We start from the raw sequence: 19,470 nt of genomic DNA, 5'->3' as shown, positions 1-19,470 counted from the left end.
GCTTAAACCCACCAATCAGAGTGTTCTTAGCCTAATTGCAGGGCGGGGCAAGGCTTTATAAGAAGAGAGAAAACATCGAATGGTAAGTTTTTTTTAATCTAATTTTTTTTTTACAGGTTTTTAGTTAATGTTCCCCCCCTCATTATTTTTAGGGTGAGGGGGGTATTTTTTTTTTGGGGGGGGGGGGTTAACTAGGGTCCCCCCCCTTTGTATTTAGGGCCCCCACCCACCGCTCAGGGGTGGGGTCCGGGGGGACAATAGGTCCCCCCCTTATTAATAATTTTAGGGCCCCCACCTGCCGCACAGGGGTGGGGGCCGGGGGGGGGGACAATAGGTCCCCCCTTATTGATAATTTTAGGGCCCCCACCCGCCGCACAGGGGTGGGGGCCGGGGGGGGGACAGTAGGTCCCCGCCCTTATCGATAATTTTAGGGCCCCCACCCGCCGCACAGGGGTGGGGGCCGGGGGGGGACAGTAGGTCCCCCCCCCTCATTGATAATTTTAGGGCCCCCACCCGCCGCACAGGGGTGGGGGCCTGGGGGGGACAGTAGGTCCCCCCCTTATTGATAGTTTTAGGGCCCCCACCCGCCGCACAGGGGTGGGGGCCGGGGGGGGGACAGTAGGTCCCCCCTTATTGATAATTTTAGGGCCCCCACCCGCCGCACAGCGGTGGGGGCCGGGGGGGGAAGGAGAGTAGGTCTCCTCCCCCCCCCCCTTCAACCACTATTGTGGACAGTAAGCGTCCCACAGCAGTGCTGACAGGCTATCAGCACACAAAGAGCGTTCACAGTGCTTTGTGTGCTGATAGCCCGTCTGATGTATTCACCCAGAATGCATCAGACGAGAGGCCTTTTTAGGGCCTCTGAACTCGGAAGTCCTTCTGGTGGCCGTCTGATTGACTGCAACAAGAGGTGTTCCAAGCTTCCAATGTAAACACTGCATTTTCTCAGAAAATACAGTGCTTACAAGAAAAAGGCTCCGGGTAGCTGTAGCACTCACCTGAACAACCTAATTAAGCTGAAGTTGTTCAGGTGACTATAGTGTCCCTTTAAATTTATTTTATTAATTAATTTAAATATTAAAAAATTATATATTTAGCTAGCTGGGATGGGTGGAAGTTAGTGGGGAATTGGGGAATTTGGTGTTAGGCTAACTAGGGGTTAACGTTAAAAAAAGTTTTAAAATAAGCTTTAAAAAGGTAAAAAAATTTTTTTTTTAAATGTTTTAGTAACGTTTAAGTAAAAAAAATAAAATACCACCCCCTTTACCCAGTCTAAATAAAAATTAACCCCTTCCCTGCCAGTTGATCACTGCCTACAGTGATCAAAATACAGATCACAGTATTATACTGTGATCTAATTTTTTAACCCCTGAGGATTAACTTTTATTTTTTTTTTTAAGCCTAAGGGGTTAAATTTATTTAATTAATTTAAATATTTTATAATTAAATATTTTGCTAGCTGGGGTGGGTGGGAGTTATGGGAAAATGGGGAATTTACGGTTAGTGCTGCTTACTGCTAGTTAGGGGTAAACGGTAAAAGAAAAGTTTAGAAAAAAATTTAAAAGTGTAAAAAAAGTTGATAGTGTAAAACATTGAATAAGTAAAAAAAAGTGTAAAAACGGGTTTTACAAAGTAAAAAAAAGTTTTACAAAGTAAACATTTAAAAATGCTCATTACCACTACACTTGGTACAAGCTAGCGGAAAAATCATCCCACGCTAAGGTTCAAAATATGCCTTTTGAATTACCCTGGGATGTCTTCTTTAAGAAATGGTATGCCTTTATGGTGTAATTGGATTTTATAGCCTTGTAAAATACTCTAAAATGGGACATGGACACAGCGTAAAAATTCAAAGTTTGGAAAAAACTGGAATGGCTTTGTCTCAAATGTGCCTCTTCAATGTCCACATATACCTGGCAAAGGTAATTACGGGGGTATTGCTGTACTCAGCTGACATAGCTGAGCAACATATGAAGTATTATACAGTCGTAGCACACATACGATTTGCAAAATATACTGTGCAAATTTACTTTGTGTGTCAAAAAGGCAAAAAAACGCTTATTACCATTACACTTGGTACAAGCTAGCGGAAAAATTATCCCACGCTAAGGTTCAAAATATGCCTTTTGAAATACCCTGAGATGTGTTCTTTAAGAAATGGTATGCCTTTATGGTGTAGTTGTAATATGTAGCCTGCTCAAGTGCTCCAAAGTGGGACACGGGTGCATCAAAACCCTCCATGAAAATTCACACTTAAAAACCTTAACTTGTTACGTCTCTTTTACAGCAGTGTAACTTCACAAAATAGTGTCTAGGTCATACATTGGGCATATTGTTTTACTCAGAAGACTTAGCTGAGCATAATTTGGGGGGTTTGAACTTAGTGGCACATATGAAATGTACAAAATGCCCAGCAAAAATGTAATCCGTATGTAAAAAATGCCCCAAATAATTTTTTACCACATACTTTGGCATATATTGGTGAAAAATGGGGGCATGTTAAGGCACAATATGCACCATATGAGATACCCTGGAGCAGGGCCGGATTAAGAGCCCAGTGGGCCTGGTGCTGATAATTATGATGGGCCTAATTACAAAATCTTATTGACCAAAAACACTAAAACAGTCCTACCTCCTAAGCGTCATGTATCTGATGGAGATGATGCTGTAGGGAAACTCATAGGATGCAACTATGAGAAAACACATACCCTTTGCTAATCTCATGCTTTCATCTTTCAAGTAAACCCATACCCCCTAACAGCAGTGTCCAGTAAAGCAGGAAGTCTATGGATGCGGTAAAAGGGTGGGCTACTGACACAAATCACATAACCAGAACGTCCGAAAGGGCGAACATACACAAAAAGGGGGAATGTCTGTGTCCCTATGTCTCCCAGTCCCTTAGTGTTTGTGTCCTCATGTCTCCCAGTGTCCCCATGTCACTAGGGGACATTGAGAGACATTGGGACACTGGGAGACCTGGGGACACAGATACTAGGGAACACTGGGAGACCTGGGAAATCTGAGACTCTTGGGGACACTGGGTGACAGACACGAGGGGACACAGGGAGACATGGGGCACTGAAATACTGTGATATATAGGGGACACTGGAGACTTGATAAAAACCTGGGTACAGGTCAAAATGTTGTGGTGTCCAATAAACCTGCTTAAAGCTATCACAGTGAGTGCCTGAGATTTTTTTCTTTTATACTAGGGGACACTGAGACACTACGGGCACAGAGACACTACGGGCACAGAGACACTACGGGCACAGAGACACTACGGGCACAGAGACACTACGGGGACAGAGACACTACGGGCACAGAGACACTACGGGCACTGAGAGACATGGGGCACTGAGACACTGATACATAGGGGACACTGATACATAGGGGACACTGATACATAGGGGACATTGGAGACTTGATAAAGACCTGGGTACAGGTCGAAACGTTGCGGTGTCCAATAAACCTGCCTAAATCTATCACATTGAGTGCCTGAGATTTTTTCTTTTATACTAGGGGACACTGAGACACTAGGAGACATGGGGACACAGAGACATTGGGAGACTGGGAGACTAGGGGACTTTGGGAGTCTAGGGAACACTGAGACACTAGGGACACTGGCACACTACAGACACTGAGAGACACCAGGGACACATGGCGATACTGAGATACTAGGGACACTGGCTGGGAGACATGGGAACACTGCCATGTCTCCTATGTCTCAGTCGCCCAGTGTCCCCATGTCTCCCTGTGTCTCCATGCCTCTCAGTGTCCCCATGTCGCCCAGTGTCCCCTAGTGTTTGTATCCCCATGTCTCCCAGTGTCCCTTTGAGTCTGTGTCCTCATGTCTCCATGTGTCCTGATGTCACTAGGACACTAGGGGACACTTAGAGACATGGGGACACTGGGAGACATGGGGACACTGAGACACTAGGGACAGTGGCTGGGAGACATGGGGACACAGACTAGGGGCCACTGGGAGACATGGGGCCACTGTGTCCCTAGTGTCTCAGGGTCATGGGCATCCGAATGGGGGGGTAAAGGGGGTACTTGGCCCCCCCGGATTTTTCAGCTTGTGCTGCTATTTTTCGTTTTAGTGTGAGAATACAGTGCAATACCAGCGCTGGCCAGTAGGTGGCGCTGTGAATGGAGAAAGGCAGGAAGCTACAGCTTATCCCTGCCTCTCTCTCATGACTGAAACCGCAGGGGAGCAGCACAGAGGCAGCCTACAGAGCAGGTAAGTGAGGGATGGGGGGTGGGGGAGACCGCATAGAGGAAGGTAAAGTAGAAGGAGCAGAAAGGTTCTGCAAGGGGCAGGAGGGGCCAGCAAGGAATAGAAAGGGTCTGCAAGAGGCAGGAGGGGTCAGCAAGGAATAGGAAGGGGCAGCAGGAAGGGGTAGGGACGGTCTGCAAGGAGTAGGAAGGGTCTGCAAGGAGCAAGAGGGGTCAGCAAGGAGTAGGAAGAGGTAGCAAGGAGTAGGAAGAGGCAGCAAGGAGCAGGAAGGGGCAGCAAGGAGCAGGAAGGGGCAGCAAGGAGCAGGAAGGGGCAGCAAGGAGCAGGAAGGGGCAGCAAGGAGCAGGAAGGGGTCGAAAGGTTTTCAAGGAACAGGAGGGTAAAGTAGAAGGAGCAGCAAGGAGCAGGAGGGGTCAGCAAGGAGCAGAAAGGGTCTGCAAGAGGCAGGAGGGGTCAGCAAGGAATAGGAAGGGGCAGCAGGAAGGGGTAGGGACGGTCTGCAAGGAGTAGGAAGGGTCTGCAAGGAGCAAGAGGGGTCAGCAAGGAGTAGGAAGAGGCAGCAAGGAGTAGGAAGAGGCAGCAAGGAGCAGGAAGGGGCAGCAAGGAGCAGGAAGGGGCAGCAAGGAGCAGGAAGGGGCAGCAAGGAGCAGGAAGGGGCAGCAAGGAGCAGGAAGGGACAGCAAGGAGCAGGAAGGGGCAGCAAGGAGCAGGAAGGGGCAGCAAGGAGCAGGAAGGGGCAGCAAGGAGTAGGAAGAGGCAGCAAGGAGTAGGAAGAGGGAGCAGGGAGGGTCTGCAAGGAGCAGGAAGGGGCAGCAAGGAGCAGGAAGGGGCAGGAAGAATCAGAAGGAACAGAAAGGATCAGCAAGGGGCTGCAAGAAGCTGGAAGGGGCAGAAAGAAGCAGGAAGGGCAGTAAGAAGCAGGAAGGGTATGCAAGAAGCAGGAAGGGCCATCAAGAAGCAGGAAGGGCCATCAAGGAGCAGAAAGGGATCAGAAAGAGAGCAGAAGGGCGCAAAATAAGCAGAAAGTAGCAGAAAGGTAAAGGAGCAGAAGGAGCCTCAGAAGGCAAAGAAGACTGTTTCAAATGAAGGAGAAGAAAATGAGATTGGAGCACTTCATTCTGGACACCACATCATTAGGCGTTGGTACCTGGGCCTGGCAGGGAAACTTTGGACCTTCTCATCTCCCCAGGTAAAAACAAACAATATCAGTGTTAATGTGTTCACTTTTATTTACTGAGTGTCAGGAAACACAGAGGGCCGCTGGGTAGGGGTGCCGCTGATTGGCTAGATGGGTCAGCTAGCACTCTAAGCCAATCAGTAGCTCCCCATTCATAAAAACGTAAAACATTTTTATGAATCGGGAACTAGCGATTGGCTTAGAGTGTCAGCTGACCACTCTAGCCAATCTGCAGCACCCATGCCTGACGTCAATCTGCACTTCCTGACACTCTGTTTCAGAAGTTGAATACCACTGAGCGACCTGGAGATCTGGAGCTGAAGGAAGCCTTTGGGGGTAAACCATTTGAGAGCGGTTTAACCCCTTCAAAGAAAGAGCACCCAGGGGCCTCCTTGCATCACATTTTCATTTAGATAAAGTTGTTATGGTGACCAGAATGTTCCTGTAATTTGATGAAAGGAACACTATAGTGTAAGGAATACAAACATATATTCCTGACACCATAGTTGTGAAAACGCTATTCACCCTGGCTTTATGTGAAAATGACTATGCTCCTTCCCTTTCATGACACTGTCAAAAAGGGGCCAAGCATGGATGTCATTACAATTATGTCCCCCCTCCCCCCCGGAAAAATTCCTGCGGACGTCCATGCTCAGGGTCCCCATGTTACCCAGTGTCCCAATGTCTCAGCGTCCCCATGTCTCGGAGCTGCTGTCTGGACTCTCTGTGCAGAACTGGTCCCCGCGGATCAGTGAGTAGAGAGATGCAGGGAGGGAGATGCCGTAACTTCTTATCACTGCCTCTCTCCACACAAACAGCGACCCCTACTGGCCGGCGCTGGTATTGCAGAATAAACTATGTTTATACTGAGACAGACATTTGTATTGCCGGTATTACTGCAATACTGGCACCGGCTAGGCAGCCTCAAATACCTGAGAAATACTTCTGAGAAATACCTGGCAACCCTAAGAAATACATGAGAAATACCTGGCAACCCTAAGAGTAGTGTGTAAAAAAAAAAAAATGTAAAAAAAAAAAAAATTTTTTTTTTTTTTTTTTTTAAACCAATGGGCCTATTCCATGGGCCTGGGCCTGGAGCTGCAGCTCCATCAGCCCCTATGTTAATCCGGCCCTGCCCTGGAGTGTCTACTTATATAAATGGTAGGCCTTTGTGGGGTTTTTTTGAACAGTCAAACTGCTATAATACCCCAAATTGAAGCATAGGCCCATTAAATCCGCCTCTCAAAATTCTACTGTAAATGTTGAAACGGACAGGTCTCCACGACTTAGCTTCACGAAATAGTGCCAAAGACATACAATGGGGGTATCGTTGTAGAACACAAAATAAAACTTTGTACAGGAATAGCACACACCAACTTTACAAAATACACATGAGAAGTTCTTTGTTATAAGTTTTTGTGCCAAAAACTCCAAAAAACGAAATTTTACTTTAATATTTAGCAGAGATTGGCGGTGAAATGGCTACTTAGAAAGTGTCAAAACAACCTTAGGACAATAGCCTGTGATCTCTACTTTATATAAATATATACTTTTGTGTGGCAATTTTGTTTTCTTTTATGGCTATTAAGCTTACAAGACAAACATACCAAATTTTAAAATCGCTCCACATTAAAAGTTTATTTTACTCCTTGTGCTTTGTGACCTGTAACTACCAAAAAAAACTTAAAATCCCAGACACATTATATATTCTGTAAATCAGGACAACTAAATAAATTTATTTTCAATTACTTTCTTTAACCTGCACTAATTAGGCACACATTATTATTGCAAAAACTGTACAAAAGACACATTTCTCTTTTTTTTGTGTGCATTTTTCTGTATTTTTTTTAATAATAAATAAGTGTGTGTGTGTGTGTGTATATATATATATATGTTATATCAAATTAAAGCCCGTTATTCCCTTTAAAAAACAGTATATAATATGTGTCGGTGCAATAAACGAGAGAGATGCAAATTGCAGTTGAACGCATACAGGAAGAAAATGCAAAAATTGATTGTGTCATTAAGCGTAAGACAAGCTTCTGAAGCTGTGTCCTTAAGGGGTTAAGTGTCACAAAGATTAAATATTTTGTTTTTCAGTTTAACCCCTTATGACCGGAGGGCGTACTATTACATCCTTTTAAAAGCGGCTCTAAACGCCGCAGGACGTAATAGTACGCCTACCGGTTTTTAGTAACTTACCCGGTCGCGGGCGGTCCCACGCCGGCGATCGCAGTTGGGGGGACTCCCAGGGAGCCCCCCCGCGGCAGATCTTCCTCCTCCGGTCCATCCCGGTCATGTGAGAGTGAGGTCCTTGCGAGGACCTCACAATCACATGGCCGGAATATCTGGCAGCAGCAATGCCAGCAGGGGGACTAACTGTAATGACAGTTAGTCCCCCTGCTGGCTGAAAATCAAATAAAATAATGTTAAAAGTGTAAAAAAAAAATATATATATACTTAGATCATATATATATATATTATATATATATATATATGATCTAAGTATATATATATACACATATACACACACACACATACACCGTCTAGGTGTATTTTAATATTAATATATATATAATTATATATATATATATTAATATCAAATTACACGTAGACTGATACTGATTAAATATATATATAATTATTGTCATATATATATTTATAAATAATATAAAAAAATAAATATGTAAATACGTAAAAAAATAAAATTAAAAAAAACTTAAAAATAAAATATATAGATGTGTTTTATTTCGTTCTAACTGTATTGTGATATTAATATATATATATTTATATCAAAATACACGTAGAACGAAATAATATATATATCTATATACATAAATATATACGTATATATCACTATATATATACCTATATATAAATAAAAATATTTTAAAAAAATTATATATATATATATACGTATATATACGTATATATACGTATATACAAAGATTGATGGGAGTTGCACTCCAGCTATCCAAGCGTGTCTGCCCGGTGCTCGGCTACACAAATGTATACTGCATCAAAAAAAGCCAGCACTCAAGGACTTTTGTAATTAATAAAAAGTAAAAACCTTTTATTCCGAAATGTCTGTGGGTCGACGTTTCAGTCCACCGTTGTGGACTTTCATCAGGACACCGTGTCCTGATGAAAGTCCACAACGGTGGACTGAAACGTCGACCCACAGACATTTCGGAATAAAAGGTTTTTACTTTTTATTAATTACAAAAGTCCTTGAGTGCTGGCTTTTTTTGATGCAGTATATACGTATATATACGTATATATACACATATTATATATACATATTTTAATTATACACAAATATTTATGTGATAATTTTACATAATTAGGTATCCTAATTAATTACAATTAGCGGGACCTGCCTGACAACCCATGCCGAAAGTAAAGGGAATTTAATTTGCTAGCACTATATTTAACCCTATAACGTTCCAAGACACCATAAAACCTGTACATGGGGGGTACTGTTTTACTCGGGAGACTTCGCTGAACACAAATATTAGTGTTTCAAAACAGTAAAATGTATTACAATGATGATATCGCCAGTAAAAGTGAAGTTTTTTGCATTTTTCATGCACAAACAGCACTTACACGGACGATATTATTGCTGCAATACTTTTTACTGTTTTGAAACACAAATATTTGTGTTCAGCGAAGTCTCCCGAGTACAACAGTACCCCTCATGTACAGGTTTTATGGTGTTTTCAAAAATTACAGCGTCAAATATCAGGCTTGTGTTTCATTTTTTTCACATTAAAATTTGCCAGATTGCTTACATTGCCTTTATGACCCTATGGTAGCCCAAGAATGAAAATTACCCCTATGATGGCATACTATTTGCAATAGTAGACAACCCAAGGTATTGCAAATGGGGTATTTCCAGTCTTTTTTAGTAGCCACTTAGTCACAAACACTGGCCAAAATTGGCGTTTTTTGCATTTTTCACACACAAAGAAATACTAACGCTAACTTTGGCCAGTGTTTGTGACCAAATGGCTACTAAAAAAGACTGGACATCCCTTATTTGCAATACCTTGGGTCGTCTACTATTGCAAATGGTATGCCATTATGGGTGTAAATTTATTTCCTGGGCTACTATACAGTCTCAAAGGCAACGTAACCAATCTGGCAAATTTCAATTTCAAATGTAACATTCTATATTTGACCCTGTAACTTCCCAAAACACCATAAAACCTGTACATAGGGGGTACTGTTTTACACGTGAGACTTTGCTGAATACAAATATGTGTATTTTATTGCAGTAAAAGCAAACAGTATTATGACATTGACAGTTAAAATGTCATGTAGAACTAAAAAAATAGAAAAAATATTATTTTCTCCCATTTTTTCATATTAAATTATGTTTCATAGCTAAATATTTGATATTAAATGAAAGCCCTGTTTCCCCTGAATAAAATGATATATAATAAGGGGGGGTGCATTTAATATGAAAGAGGTGAATTACGGTTGGACAGACATATAGCGCAAATGCCAGGTTTTTTTTTAACTTTTTGTTTCGTTCGCAACTTGTACATTTGGCTGCGGTGTTAAGGGGTTAACTCATGGATGGCATTGTGTCTCAGGACTCTTTTGATCACTGAAAACAATCTCGGACACCTGTGATAATTAGATTGCCAGGTGAGCCCAATTTAAGGAAAAACTACTAAAGGAGGGTGTTCCACATTATTAAGCAGAGCACCATTTTCATGCAATATGGGGAAGAAAAAGGATCTCTCAGCTGCCGAAAAGAGTGAAATGCCTTGGACGAGGTATGAAAACATTAGATATTTCACGAAAACTTAAGCGTGATCATCGCACTAATAAGAGATTTGTGGCTGATTCAGAACACTGACAGGTTCGTGTAGATAAAGGCACAGTGAGGAAGATTTGTGCCAGATCCATGCATCGGATCAAGAGAGCAGCTGCTAAAATACCATTACACAGCAGAAAACAGATATTTGAAGCTGCTGGTGCCTCTGGAGTCCCACGGACATCAAGGTGTAGAGTCCTCCAGAGTCTTGCAACTGGGCATAAACCTATTCGAACACCACTAACCAATGCTCACAAGGAGAAACAGCTGCTTTGGGCTGAAAAATATATGAAGACTAATTTTCAAACAGTCCTGTTCACTGATGAGTGCCGTGCAACCCTGGATGGTCCAGATGGATGGAGTAGTGGATGGTTGGTGGACGGCCACCCTGTTCCAACAAGGCTGTACCAACAAGTCAGCAAGGCGGTGGTGGAGTCATGTTTTGGGCGGGAATCATGGGAAGAGAGCTGGTCGGCCCCTTTAGGGTCACCAAAGGTGTAAACATGACCTCTGCAAAGTATGTGGAGTTTCTGACTGACCACTTTCTTCCCTGGTACAGAAGGAAGAACTATGCTTTCCGTAATAAAATCATCTTCATGCATGACAATGCACCATCTCATGCTGCAAAGAACACCTCTGCATCAATGGCTGCTATGGGGATAAAAGGAGAGAAAGTCATGGTGTGGCCTCCATCCTCCCCTTACCTCAATTCTATTTAGACCCTTGGGAGCATCCTCAAGCAAAAGATCTATGAGGGTGGGAGGCAGTTTACATCCAAACAGCAGCTCTGGGAGGCTATTCTGACATCTTGCAAACAAATTAAAGCAGAAACTGTCCAAAAACTCACAAGTTCAATGGATGCAAGACTTGTGAAGCTGCTATCAAATAAGGGGTCCTATGTTAAAATGTAACGTTACCTGTTAAAATGTTTAAAAAGTTAAAATGTTGTTGTAAGTTTGATTGAAATAGCTTTTGATTTCAGTAAATATGCTGACTGTTATTTACATCAATTATTTAGGTAAATGAGGAAAATATAATTTGCATAATAATTTGGAACAGGGTGTATATGTTCTGAGGGGAAGTGGGGACATTCTACCATTGCTGGCTGACCCGCCTCCATCTGGCAATCCATCACTTCTCTCCTCACTAGACTTCTGTCCAAACCTTGCCCACTGGACCCCTGGGCCCTCCTATTATCCAAACCCCTGGAAATACATACAAGGACCCAAAACAAATTGATCGCTCGAGTAGCTCTTGCCATGCGAAGGGCAATTGGGGAGGTATGGTTAACCACAGGCGTACCTACCCAGAACACGATAGCCAGGAAAATACAAGATAGCGTAGACATGGACAAACTCACAGCACAAATACATGAAACACTCAAATGCTTCCACAAAGTATAGGAACCTTGGCTGGAGGGGGACATGTCTGCCATGGTAGCCAACCCCTGGGCACCCCATACAGGACCCAGTCGCACCGTGGATCCGCCTTTCATAGACCCATCAATACCAGATTACTCCCCGTACTCTACCAGCCTTGCCATCTCCCCATTCTGCTTCCTCCCCATCCCCCCGTTTTTTCTCTCTCCCTTCCCCCCTTCTCCTGCTCTCCCCCTCCTACCCCCAATGACCCCACCACCCAGGGGGGAGGGGTCTGGGTGTGCATGTGCGTCCCTACGCCCCCAACCGGGACCCCCTTTACTCTTCTCCCCTTGCTCAAAACTACCCACTCCCCATTTACGACCTATACCTACCTACTTTCAATGACCCCACTACTAGACCACAATCCTCGACCCATAAGAGTTACGACATTCACGACTCCTCCATAACAGCACGGGGGACAATCACTTGAAATGTAGACGCACGATGAATGGGAATGGACAACCCGCCCCAACCCATGGACAGGGAACAACCCCATAGTAACATGACAGACCCCTGAGGCATCATTAGACTACAAACTAATCTGGTCCCTGACTCCAGGACACGGGCATTTGAAGACTGAAACCCACACTTACATGTGAGGAGGACATCTGCCCTCCACAGGGAAGAGAGGGGAGGCCCTCCAGATCACTAATCCCTTCAGACCGGCCTATACCCCAAAAGCCTGGTCAGTCAAAAGCACAGGATAACCATGGCTGCTTCCGTTCCACTTACAGAGTAAACAAATCCCCCTCCACCAAACAGGCATGTTGTACACCTGCGGCCTAAACTGTTCTTTAGTGTTCAATACTTTAACCTCTGTATATTATTGTACTTTTGTCTTTACCAATACATTAAAGGACCACTATAGTGCCAGGAAAACATACTCGTTTTCCTGCCACTATAGTGCCCTGAGGGTGCCCCTACACTCAGGGACCCCCTCCCGCCGGGCTGGATGGAGAGTAAAGGGTAAAAACTTACCTTTATTCCAGCGCTAGGCGGGGAGCTCTCCTCCTCCTCTCTGCCTCCGATCCTCCCTTTCGGCTGAATGCGCATGCACTTTAATTATAAAGTGCATGCGGAACAGGAGTTTCTGTTTCTTGTACCCGGCCGGACTGACAGGAAGGTGCACACTCAGTGTGTGTGCACCTTCCTATCACTCCGGCCGGCACCGCGGATGCAGAGCAGCTCGGCCACGCTACGGGGAGGGGGTAAAAAGAGAGAGGGAGGGAGGGGAGGGGGGGGGAGTTAAAAGAGAGAGGGAGGATGGGGGGTAAAAGAGAGAGGGGGGGATTAAAAGAGAGAGGGAGGGGGGGTTAAAAGGGAGGGGGGGTTAAAAGAGAGAGGGGGGTTGTTAAAATAGATCGGTTAAAAGAGAGAGGGAGGGGGGTTTAAAAGAGGGAGGGGGGGTTAAAAGAGGGAGGGGGGTTAAAAGAGGGAGGGAGGGGGGGTTAAAAGAGAGAGGGGGGTTGTAAAAAAAGAGAGAGGGAGGGGAGGTTAAAAGAGAGAGGGGAGGTTAAAAGAGAGAGGGGGTTAAAAGAGAGAGGGGGGTTAAAAGAGAGAGGGAGGGGGGTAAAAAGAGAGAGGGAGGGGGGTAAAAAGAGAGAGGGGAGTAGGGGGGTAAGAAGAGAGAGGGAGGGGGGTAAGAAGAGAGAGGGAGGGGGGTAAGAAGAGAGAGGGAGGGGGTAAGAAGAGGGAGGGGGGGTAAGAAGAGGGAGGGGGGGTAAGAAGAGAGAGAGGGGGTAAGAAGGGAGGGGGGAGTAAGAAGGGGGTAAGGCCGGCAGCCGGCAGGGGAGGGAGGAAGAGAGGACCCGGGAGCTCAGCCTGCAGCTCCTCTGGGTCCTTCTTGCGCGAGCACAGATCGTTGCCGCGGTTACCACGGCAACGTTACGGCTCTTGCAAGAGTAAACTCTAGCCCTGGAGCTACGGGCTAGAGTTCACTCTCAACACTGTGACCACCAGGTATTCCTGGTGGTCGCAGTGGTGAGAGTGAACTTTAGCCCCATAAACACACTGCCCCCACACACCATACACATTCACACACTGCCCCCCATACACACACACTGCCCCCACACACACCATACACATTTACACACATTGCCTCACACACACACACATACACTGCCCACCCATACACACACAGCCCCCATACTAACATTGCCACACACATACACAGCCCCCTCGTACACACATTGCCCCACACACCCTACACATTCACACACTACACCCCCTCACACACACTGAACCTTTCACACACACTGCACCCCTTACACATTGCACCACTGCTCCTATACCCTACTACAGCCTCATATCCCAGCAGACCCCAGGTAAGTTGTCAAACTGTTCTTAAACGGTTTGACTACTTACTCTGGGAGGGGGGCCCGGCCCTCCTGGCACCATAACGACTACACAGAGTAGTAGTGGTTATTGTGCATGGATTATTTCTTTAAATAATCTACGAGTGCCCCAGTAGCCAGCAAGCCAGCCAACCCACAGGCTGGCCAGTAGACAGCCAGCCAGCCTACAGGCCACCAGTTAGGCTTAAAGCCAGCAAACCCACAGCCTGCCAACCGCAGCCAGCAAGCCACAGCCTGCCAACCAGCAAGCCACAGTCAGCAAGCCACAGCCTGCCAGCCGCAGCCAGCAAGCCCACAGCCTGCCAGCCGCAGCCAGCAAGCCCACAGCCTGCCAGCCGCAGCCAGCAAGCCCACAGCCTGCCAGCCGCAGCCAACAAGCCCACAGCCTGCCAGCCGCAGCCAGCAAGCCCACAGCCTGCCAGCAAGCCCACAGCCTGCCAGCCGCAGCCAGTAAGCCCACAGCCTTCCAGCAAGCCCACAGCCTGCCAGCCGCAGCCAGCAAGCCCACAGCCTGCCGGCAGTAGCCAGCAAGCCCACAGCCTGCCAGCTAGCCCACAGCCTGCCAGCAAGCCCACAGCCTGCCAGCCGCAGCCAGTAAGCCCACAGCCTTCCAGCAAGCCCACAGACTGCCAGCCAGCAACAGTAATTAAGGTAAGAGGAGCCAAATTGGCCTAGGTATCAGCTATGTTGTGTTGCTATATTGTGAATAGGAACCAGAGTGTTGGAGAGACCCCCCTCCAGGCCCCATTAGACTCCATTGTAGTCTCTAATGGGACCTGGAGGAAATTCTTTCTAACACACTCTCTAAAGGACACTGAGATAGCCTCTGCTTGAATGCTCCCCCCCCTCCATGGCCCATTAGCCCTCAATTGTAGTCTCTACTGGGGCCTGGAGGCGACTGTTTCCAGCAAGGACACTGAGATGGCCTCTGTTAGAAAGACCCCCTTCCAAGCCTGTTAGACTCCATTGTAGTCTCTAATAGGGCCTGGAGGGGATTCTTTCTAACACACTCTCTAAAGGACACTGAGATAGCCTCTGCTAGAAAGACCCCCCTCCATGGCCCATTAGCCCTCAATTGTAGTCTCTACTGGGGCCTCGAAGGGATTATTGCACTTTTGTTCCTTGTGTCTAAAGATTGTGTAGGGTGTGGCTGGAGGCGGTGCATGGAGGCGGGACATGGGTGGTGCTTGCTGCGGAGTATGGGTGGGGCCTGTAAGGGGGCCCTTGATTTATTTTGCCCGGGGGCCCTGAGGGTTCTCAGTCCGCCCCTGGATCTAATGTTTGAATTTTGAATGGATTTAAAATAAAGCTTGAACTTTTTAAATTACTACAAGACCGTGAGTGCTGATCACTACTTCAAATGTGTATATATTTTTTCCCTGGATTACAAGCACCCGGCGAATACAACATAAAGTGTGAGTGCAAGGATTCTAGATATCTCTATATCTCCTTCTAGATATAGAGTAATCTCACTTGCTACAAGCGATCACTGTATATTTTAGTTTAAACTTTATTTTAATTTATTACAGGCAGCAGGGGAACTACCTGTCATTCCAGGCACTCCCCCCTGCTGGCACTGCTATGGACGGGTATTCCGTCCATGTGATCGTGAGGTCCTTGCGATCACATGGCCCAGGATGGTCGGATAGGCAGCAGGGAGACTCCCTGGGATGCCAGCTAAGTCCCCCCATTGTGATCGTATGCCGCCCGCCGGCGTTTAGAGCCAGGTCCCCAAGGACATCAAAGCACGCCCGCCGTCCTTAAGGGGTTAAGATACATGGCCATTGAACATGTGAAAACACCCAATTTTTATAAAAAATGATAAAATATGATAAACACTTTTTTTAACTTTGACCCCCAAAATCTGTTACGCATCTACAACCGCCCAAAAACACCCATGATAAATAGTTTCTAAATTTTGTCCCAAGTTTAGAAATACCCAATGTTAACATGTTCTTAGCTTTTTTGTGTGTGCAAGTTATAGGGCAATACGTTCAAGTAGCACTTTGCTATTTCCAAACCTTTCTATTTTTTTTCTCAAAATTAACGCGTTACATTGTAACACTGATATCTGTCAGGTATCCCTGAATAACCCTTCACATGTATATATTTTTAAAAAGAAGACAACCTAAAGCAGGGGTAGGCATGCAGGATGCATTTGAGTGGCATGCGAGACTGGCGACCGATCTATACTGAGGGAAAGCGGAAGGGAACTTGCACGGTGGCGGAACTTCCAGCATCACAAGAACTTGCAAGTAGGAGTTCCGCCTATCAGGCTACTCTTACCTCAGCTCTAATGACGTCCGTTACTGTGTGCCTCGCCTCCAGCCTTCCCACTCTGTCAGCAGCATTCTCCGCCCTGCCTCCTGCCTAGTCTTCAGCCCTGCCTCCTGCCCAAGCTTCAGCCCCTCCTCCTGTCCTCCTTGTTTATGTGAGCCAATTAGAAGCAGTAGTGATCATAGGGGTCACTTCATCTGCTGACTGTATCACAAAATCAGAGATTGTCTTGTCCCTTGTGTCTGCCACTGCTACTACCACTTCGCATGTGTTTGCCTGTCAATCCCTGACCCTGAATACTATCAGGTAAATTGCCTTAATTTACCTGGTGCCAGTGCCACACTATTTTCGTTACAGATAAATGCTCATAAGGGCATACAGGGATGGTCCCCAAGAGCTTGCAATCTAACTCATGTTAACTTTACTATATCAGACAGTCCATTTATATCACATAAATGTTAACTTCCTAGATTGCAAGCTGTACAGACCATTCCCTGCATGCCCCGGTCTCTATGTGCAAAGTCTTAAGGGAATAGCCCCAAAAGCTTGCAATCTAAGTCAAGTTAGCATTTCCTAATTATGTAAAAAAATACAAACAGAAATACTAGGTTGAGTTAGATTGCAAGCTCTTGGAGCCATTCCTGCAATGTGAGAGCCTAGGAGAGATCAGATATGAAGTGTGACCAGTAAGCTTGGCTACAATGTTTCACATCACACTCCACCATTCACACACACACACAAATAACACTCAACTGCCCCCCCACCCACATCGCCAAAACCCTCACACACATCACAATCAGCCAAACAATACACAGACATCCCACATAATTACACACACAGTAGTTGAACACTGATGCACTCTGAACCACATAACAGACCTTTATTGCTGTGGAGCTCTGTGATGAAATTATGCACTCACTTTGATTTAATTTGATGTGAGTTGTATCTCTGAGCTCTGTGATATGTTCATACACTGCAGTTATTACTTTCATATTACTGTAAGTTTTATTGCTGTTGAGCTGTGTGATACATTCATAAACTCCTTACATACATGAGCGTTTTATTGCTGTGGGACTCTGTGAAACAGACCGATTGGCCAGTTTTGGGCCCCCTTGGGGCGGACAGACAGTTGTTTTCCATGTGTAAGCTCTTCCTACTCTGCTTCCTCACGCACCACTTAGTGTTGCCGCAAGCTGAAATATTACATCAGTCCGGCTCCCGGGATCACTAGGTGGCGTGCAAGGGAGCTAAGCAAGATCACAGCTTCCTCGCTGCCTACTTTGCGAGCCTGCCTGCCTGCCCGCCCAGCAGCCCAACTGGACCCCAGGTAAATAATCCACCCAGCTTTCTCAACAGTAATAGCAATAATTTGAGAGTGTTGGGGGAAAATGTGTGTCTGTCAGTAAGTGTGTGTATCTCTGAGTGAATGTGTGTGTATTTATATCTGTCAGTGAGTGTGTGTGTGTGACTGCTAGTAAATGTGTGTAAGTGGGTGAATGAGTGTGCTGGTGAGTGAATGTGGGTGGATGGGTGTGTGTCTGTGAGTGAGTTTCTGTATGTCTGTCAGTGTGTGTCTGAGTGAGTGTGTACGTGTCTGTCAGTGAATATGTGTGTGTCTGAATGATTGTGCATGTCTGTCAGTGCTTTTGTGCTTCTGTCAGTGTGTGTTTGAGTGATTGTGTGTGTCTGTCAGATTGTGTCAAATCTGTGAGTGTGTGTGTGTGTGTGTGTGTGTATCAGTGTTTCTGAGTGTGTGCTTGCCCAGGAGTGGGTGTGTCAGTGTCTGTCAGTCAAAATGTGTGTTAGTCTTTAATGGGAAGAGGTGGGGCAAATTTAAATTAGAGGTTTCCAAGTTCATCATGCCTTGGGCAGCACAAATCCAAAATTTGCCACTGAATGCATTAATACACCCCATACATAGTTTGAGACCTGTGATAAACTGTCAACTGAGCACTCAGTCAATCACTGTCTTAATCTCTGTTATGGCTTGAGATGGAAGCATAGTTCTGTCTCCTCTGCATCATCATTGGAGGCCGGATTACTGGGGACCAATCTGCACTGCTAAATGGTGAGCAAACCATTTGGTAATGACGTGGATCCTGGCACCCATGGACTCTAGGCAACATAATCACTTAAATACATTTCAGTAGTTATGGTTGTTGTTTTTGGGGACCCTGACACTCTCTAAATCGATATTGATTGTGGCTGACACGGTCCTGGAGGGGGCTCTGAGCATATGGCGGTCTGGTGTGCACCATGGAAGGGGGAGGCGGCCGCCGATCTCCCACCTAGAGCAGCCTGTGCCAAGCCAGACACTAGCTGGTGCCCTGTCCTCCCCCCTTTGGTCCTGCAGGGGTTATCCCGGTCCGGACCCAGGAGGTTTCTCAGTGAGCTGGGAGTACACGACACCACCACAAAGCTGACACCACGTGGCAACTAAAATGACAGCCACCGTGTGTGCTTCTGACCCTGGCAGTGGGAAATGGGATGTGCAGGATCGGCTGAACCGGCTCTTTGACGCCTTTTGGGAGAAGCTGGCAGCTTGCCTGGAACCAGTGGCCCCAGCAGCAGCGATTACACACAGGGTCTCTCACTCAGGAAGATGCAGTGGGCACAACAAGTCCGAACCGAACATGGTGGAGATGCCGACAGCAGGTCAGAATGGCTGTGAGAAGGAGCAACACTCCATCATGCCTACATTCAAGCTGATTATGCTCTACTGCACCGGAAGGGCGAAAAGAGCACCAACTCAGCCTGTCTCCAAATCTTTGCTGCATACTGCTTAGACCACTAACTGGGATACTGACCTGTTCAGCACTTCAACACAGCATAGCTGCGGCCTACCCCACAGGGGCATAGATTGATAAAAGTCAGAGACTCCTAATAGCGGGATCTCCACAGCCCAGAAGCCTTCTCATTGCATGTTATTATTTTGTGTTTAGGCTTTCAGTTAACAGTTTCTAAAATTTCTTTTGATGTACCTCCTATAACCTGTAGCATTACCTGTCATAAGTACTCTTTCCCTAATGCCTATATGGCTCAGGCCTCTGGGTGTACCACCATTTTCTAGATCTAATTGTCATTACATGTTTATTTTTGACTGCTCATCCACTAGTACTGAAACAGACACAGACGTGTAAACCTAGCCTGCTACTACTAGCAAATTGTGCAGTACATAA

This window comes from Pelobates fuscus, chromosome 1 (genome assembly GCF_036172605.1).
Source record: "Pelobates fuscus isolate aPelFus1 chromosome 1, aPelFus1.pri, whole genome shotgun sequence".
NCBI lineage: Eukaryota > Metazoa > Chordata > Amphibia > Anura > Pelobatidae > Pelobates > Pelobates fuscus.
This window is presented reverse-complemented; position numbering follows the sequence as displayed.